This window comes from Octopus bimaculoides, chromosome 26 (assembly GCF_001194135.2).
Source record: "Octopus bimaculoides isolate UCB-OBI-ISO-001 chromosome 26, ASM119413v2, whole genome shotgun sequence".
Lineage (NCBI taxonomy): Eukaryota > Metazoa > Mollusca > Cephalopoda > Octopoda > Octopodidae > Octopus > Octopus bimaculoides.
The window spans coordinates 7,156,347-7,162,211 of record NC_069006.1 but is presented as its reverse complement, the minus strand read 5'-3'; the positions used below and the strand labels follow the sequence as shown (position 1 = coordinate 7,162,211).

Below are 5,865 nucleotides of genomic sequence, written 5' to 3'. Positions count from 1 at the left end.
ACATATATATATATATACATATACATACATATATATATATACATATACATATATATACATATACATATACATATATATACATATACATATATATACATACATATATATACATACATATATATACATACATATATATACATATACATATATATACATATACACACACATACATATATATACATATACACACACATACATATATATACATATACACACACATATCTATATATATATATATATATATATATGAATATGTTTGCGTGTAGTTTTGCAACCGAAGCCCTCCCACGGCGATGTGAAGAAATTTGAAAGGGAACCACCGCTAAGTGTCAGGAGAAAGGGGAAAAAAACATAAATAAATTAATAAATATGAGGGGTTTTTTAGAATTGAGGGTAATATCATGATGGATTCGGTTAAAATTGAAAGCAATAAAGGAAAAAAAATCAGAAAAAGTCGGGTGTTTTTATTACACACCCGAGTCAAAAGAGTTGGGTAACGTGAAACATGGAGGCATAGCATAATTATGAGAATGGTTTATGCACATGGGCATCGGTGGCGGGGGCGACGGGGATGTGAGTGTAGTCGAAAGTGGGGGGGAGGTGTGTGTGTGTGTGTAAAATGAAAGGGGGAGGGTGCGAGTTAGAGATAGAATAGGAGTGTATGAATAAGTGCTTTGGAAAATTCGTGTCGATCCTGCTACTAGAAAATTATGTTGAATTTGTATTAAAGATGCATACATACATACATACATATGAATATGTGTGTGTGCGTGTGTGTGTGTGCGTGTGGTGGTGGGGAGAGAGTAAATATATATATATACATACATACATACAGACACACACACACATATATATATACGTATACGTATACATAAATATAGAAATATATACATATATACATATATATGAATATATGTATATACATACATACATACATGAGTCAAAATTGTATTTAAAAAACACACACAGATAGGTGAGGGAGCAACAAACATCGTGTATTAGGAAAAATAGAAGAGTTTTGGACGTTTCAAGTCTATGCTCTTCTACTGAAAGGAGAGAGGAAAGAAAACAGGTGGAGAGAGGTAAAAAATGGAGAGAGAAGAAACATGTCTGGATTAACAAATGAACAGAACAAAATGTAATCAAAATACAAAATACAGAAACAAAGAAACTGACACTAGAAAAAATATACACGCCAAGATATATATATATATATATATATATATAATTCAAATACAGAAAACGGAGATGTAGCATTAATATAATTAAATCCTAGAATTTGATCTTTGGGCGAAATTGAAACAGCTGTAAGAGAATATGTTGAATTTTTGCAGTTAATAAATAATATGGTCAGCATGAGTGGCCAGCCAGGAGTCCTGACTTTACAGCCTCTGACTTTCTTTCGGGTTGGTTAAGGAAACAAGTCTACTGTACGAAACCAAAGTCTTTGGAAGAAATTGAAGGGCGAATACATGAAGTTATGTCTTCTTTCATCTCACCAGAGTTCCTGGTGAAATCAGTTGACGCAATTCCTGGCCTACTCAAGAAGCTGGTGGCAACATCTGGAGCCCATATCAAATTTTAAATAAAACGTCTGATATCCATTGCAAAAATTACAATTAATAAATAATTTATAAGTGTTTTAAAATAGAGTTACTTTTCAATTACCCTGTATTTATGTGTGTGTGTGTGTGTGTGTGTGTGTGTGTGTGTGTGTGTGTGTGTGTGTGTGTGTGTGTGTGTGTGTGTGTGTGTGTGTGTGTGTGTGTGTCATTATTCAGTTTTATTTCAAGATCTGCCAATAGAGAAGGAACCGGTTTCTAACCTAGATCCAAGGTCTCCTTCATTGGAATTTCAATAGCAATAACAGGTTATTTTTGTATGTATATATATGTATTTGTGCAGATTTGTATGTTTTGTTTTATGTAAATATTCTCATGTATATACTTGCATATCTAGACAAGCTCATATATACTTAAATATGTATGTATAGATGTATGTATTAAAAAGACATGTCAAAAGACTTCATACTGTGGCACCCGTTCCTTCTGCCAGCCAGCACAACTGTGCATTATGCAATAAAATGTGCAATAAGGGCCTCACATTGCACCATCAATGACTCATTTAAATTATTCTTTCTAGCAATGGCTTTCGTCGTATTGTATATACGTTCTTTTTGCGTGTATTTCTTTGTTTCTGTACTTCGTATTTTCAATATACTTTGTTTAATTTTGTCTAGAAATTGCTAAAAATAGCGCGCTGCTTTGGGTATTCGTTCTTGTAGAGAGTGAAATGACTGTCTGATCTAAGGAATTACTTATACCAAATAATCACCAGAAGAAACATATTTTACACCTCCGGTGGATGATAGTTATCGCACAATATATTAATTATGACATCAGACAAAGTTAAAACGGGTGTAACGATGTATGGAAACAATTGTCATGACATGAAATCAGGAATATCATTCAATCCATTTTCTCTAATACAAATTTTTACATAAACTCCACAGATTACGATGGAATTCCATATATATGTCCAGGAGCAAGAATATTCCCACTGCATGTGTATGGTGACATCAGATAGCCAATAACTGTGGAAGAGCTTTGCATAACATGCAACAAGGTTTTTACCCAAACTCTATTTAATGTGGTAAGAAGCTTGCTTCCCAACCACATGGTTCCGGGTTCAGTCCCCCTACGCAGCACCTCGTGTAAATGTCTTCTACTATAACTTCGGGCTGACCGAAGCCTTGTGAGTGGATTTGGTAGACGAAAACTGAAAGAAGCCTATCGTATATGTGTGTGTGTATGTGTGTGTTTGTATGTATATGTATATATACATATATGTATATATATATATATATATATATATATATATATATATATATATATATATATATATATATATATAAAAATATACACATATATATATATAAATATATATATGTATCTATGTGTGTTTGTCCCCCCGCCCCACCTGCCACCACTTGACAACCGATGCTGGAGTGTTTATGTCCCCGTAATGTAGTGGTTCGGCAAAAGAGACCGTTAGAATAAGTACTAGGCTTACAAAAAATAAGTCCTTGGATCGATTTGTTCGACTAAAAACCCATTAAGGCAGTGCTCCGACATGGCCGCAGTCAAATGACTGAAACAAGTAAAAGAATAAGTATACATACATATATGTATGTATGTATGTATGTATGTATGTATGTATTATTTCATTACTGCCCACAAGGGGCTACACACAGAGGGGAGAAACAAAGACAAACGGATTAAGTCGATTATATCGACCCCAGTGCGTAACTGGTACTTATTTAATCGACCCCGAAAGGATGAAAGGCAAAGTCGACCTCGGCGGAATTTGAACTCAGAACGTAGCGGCAGACGAAATACCGCTAAGCATTTCGCCCGGCGTGCTAACGTTTCTGCCAGCTCACCGCCGTATGTATGTATGTATGCATGTATCTGCTACATATTTGGGATATTCTGTCCGTGGGTGTGTTTGTGGAGTTGTTACCTAACTCCTCCCACATCGTTTTATCGATTTTGATGAAACTTGACACGTGAGTAGAACTCATGTCTGGAAAGCTCATGTCGTACTCAGATTGTTGAAAAACATCAATAATAGGGCCCCTGGAAGGGATCCTTATATATAGCCAAGGGAAATAACGCATTCACTTTCCTAAATTATTTGGTAAAAATGAAATTGAGCATGCTTATTTATTTCTTAATATTTGAACTGTTATGATTATTTTCGCAATTTATCCAGTACAACCCTTCTACAAGTAAATAGTATTTTCCTAAGCAATAGATCCACTTATTTCGGTTAGTGACTTATTCACGAATATACCAACACTAGCACCCCTGAGGGTAATATTCTCTGTGAACGCACAAAAGCCCTTTTCAGAGTTATTTACTTTGAATTGTTACTATCTCGTATCTGATTAGCCTGTTATTACGTAACATGTTTCACGATTTTAGTATACATACCTTATTAGTATTTCCTCCTGTTCTATATACTTTGGGAATGCATTAAAGCCCTTTTCAGGGCTATTTTATTTGAATTCTTACTATCAGGTAACTAATTTCATGTTATTACATAACTGACTTCATAATTTGGGTATACATAACTTATTGGGAATTCCTAAAAACGAGATCTTGTGTAAGACAGTTCGGTTTTGAAGGCTACATATTTTGTATTGTTATTGGATTAGCGAAACAATTATGAAAACGGAATCAAGGAGTAAGCTCCGCTTTCCCGGGAATTACCTGGGTACTCAATGTATGAAAGCGCTAATTTAACTTTATGTGCATCACAAAATATTTTTTATTTTATTTACTCAATGTTAAAATACCATAATAATAATAATAATGATATATATATATATATATATATATATATATGACAAGAAATGATTTTTGTTTCTTTTTATGGAAACAAAAGGGTTTGTAGGATTGCAAAAAAGAAGTGCTCAAATGTAATTGAGACAGAGATAAAAGAAACATTGATCACAGAACAAACATCAAATTCAAGTCAACGACTTTATGTAACACCATACCTCCAAACATTTAATCATATATAAATATTACCATGGTTATTAAACATATGAAAATATACGTATACAAAAAAAACACAGAAGGGAAAAATATATATGCGAATAAAATACAAATATATAGAACAGCCTATCAAAAAGGTAAATATAAACGATTAAAAATTCATAAAAATTCTAAAGCGTTTCATGCTACTAAAAAACTAAGATAAAATGAAATATCAATCGACTAAAAATATTTATAAAAAATATTTTTTTACTCACCTCACACAAGAGTACGTCTAAAAAGTTCAATTCTTAAAACTATTGTAGGTTAGAGTCCAGGAGCAAAAAAAGTTCCACAAAAGCAATTCGTACACACCCATTGCCACGGTTCGATTATATCTACAATGCATCTTGGCAATGTCCAAATTTTCTAACAAAAAAAAAAAAAAGAAAACGAATTATTTTAATGCTAAACATGCAGGTGGCTGTTGTTGATAGAAATTTAAACTCGCCGGTTTCAAATCCCCGTAAAACTAAATATTATTTACTACATCTACTTTTATTTCTATACACTTTCAGAAAAGTAGAAGAAAACTTATGGTTGCCAAAATGGATCACCTCAGTAAATTTCTTTAAAGTTTTAGGCCCAAAAGACTTAAGGATAGCAAGGGATTCCCTTACACATGACTTACACTTGTTAATATTAACTCTGAAACAAGGGCCCTCGATATAACAGACCATTCAAAAGAATATCTTTTATTATTCCTCTTTAAACTATGAATATAAGAGGCAAGTGTAGTAGAGTTACAATATTTTTCGTTCGATAACCAGTCATTCACTACAACCTCTGTCTGTGTTCGGACTGTCTTTGCACAGGAGCCATGCGGACTCCTGCCTTCGCCCTGTGCAGGAATTAATCTTCTCTCTTCGCTCCTTAGCGCCACATGGGCTCAACTCCCCTCCTCATTTCATCTGACTCTCCTCCTCTCTTCATCTGACGCATACTTCCTCTCTCCACTCCAACCCACCCCATCCACATCCCACCTACACCCACATCCCACCTACACCCACACCCCAACCCCTACACACCCAAACTCTCACACCACACCCTATCCCCACACAGCCACACCTATACCCACCACACCACTCCATACACACTAGTACTGACTACATCTCAACACCCACACCACGTACCATCATCTACACACCCACACAAATCTTCAATAGCGTCACCACACATACCACTATATGAGCAGCCACACGTTACAGACGCACACACTTACACACCCACACACACGTCAAAGTCACTAGCCCCTATTAACACA

At 34.8% G+C, this 5,865-nt stretch overlaps 1 long non-coding RNA gene across 1 annotated transcript in view; it reads right to left on the bottom strand.

Moving 5' to 3' along the window:
* Positions 1-5,865, bottom strand: part of LOC106879703 (uncharacterized) — a 74,048-nt gene that overhangs the window by 2,689 nt on the left and 65,494 nt on the right. Inside the window, exon 3 of the long non-coding RNA XR_001410654.2 lies at positions 4,820-4,970. This is a non-coding gene — a long non-coding RNA (uncharacterized LOC106879703). The remainder of the gene's footprint in view (positions 1-4,819; positions 4,971-5,865) is intronic.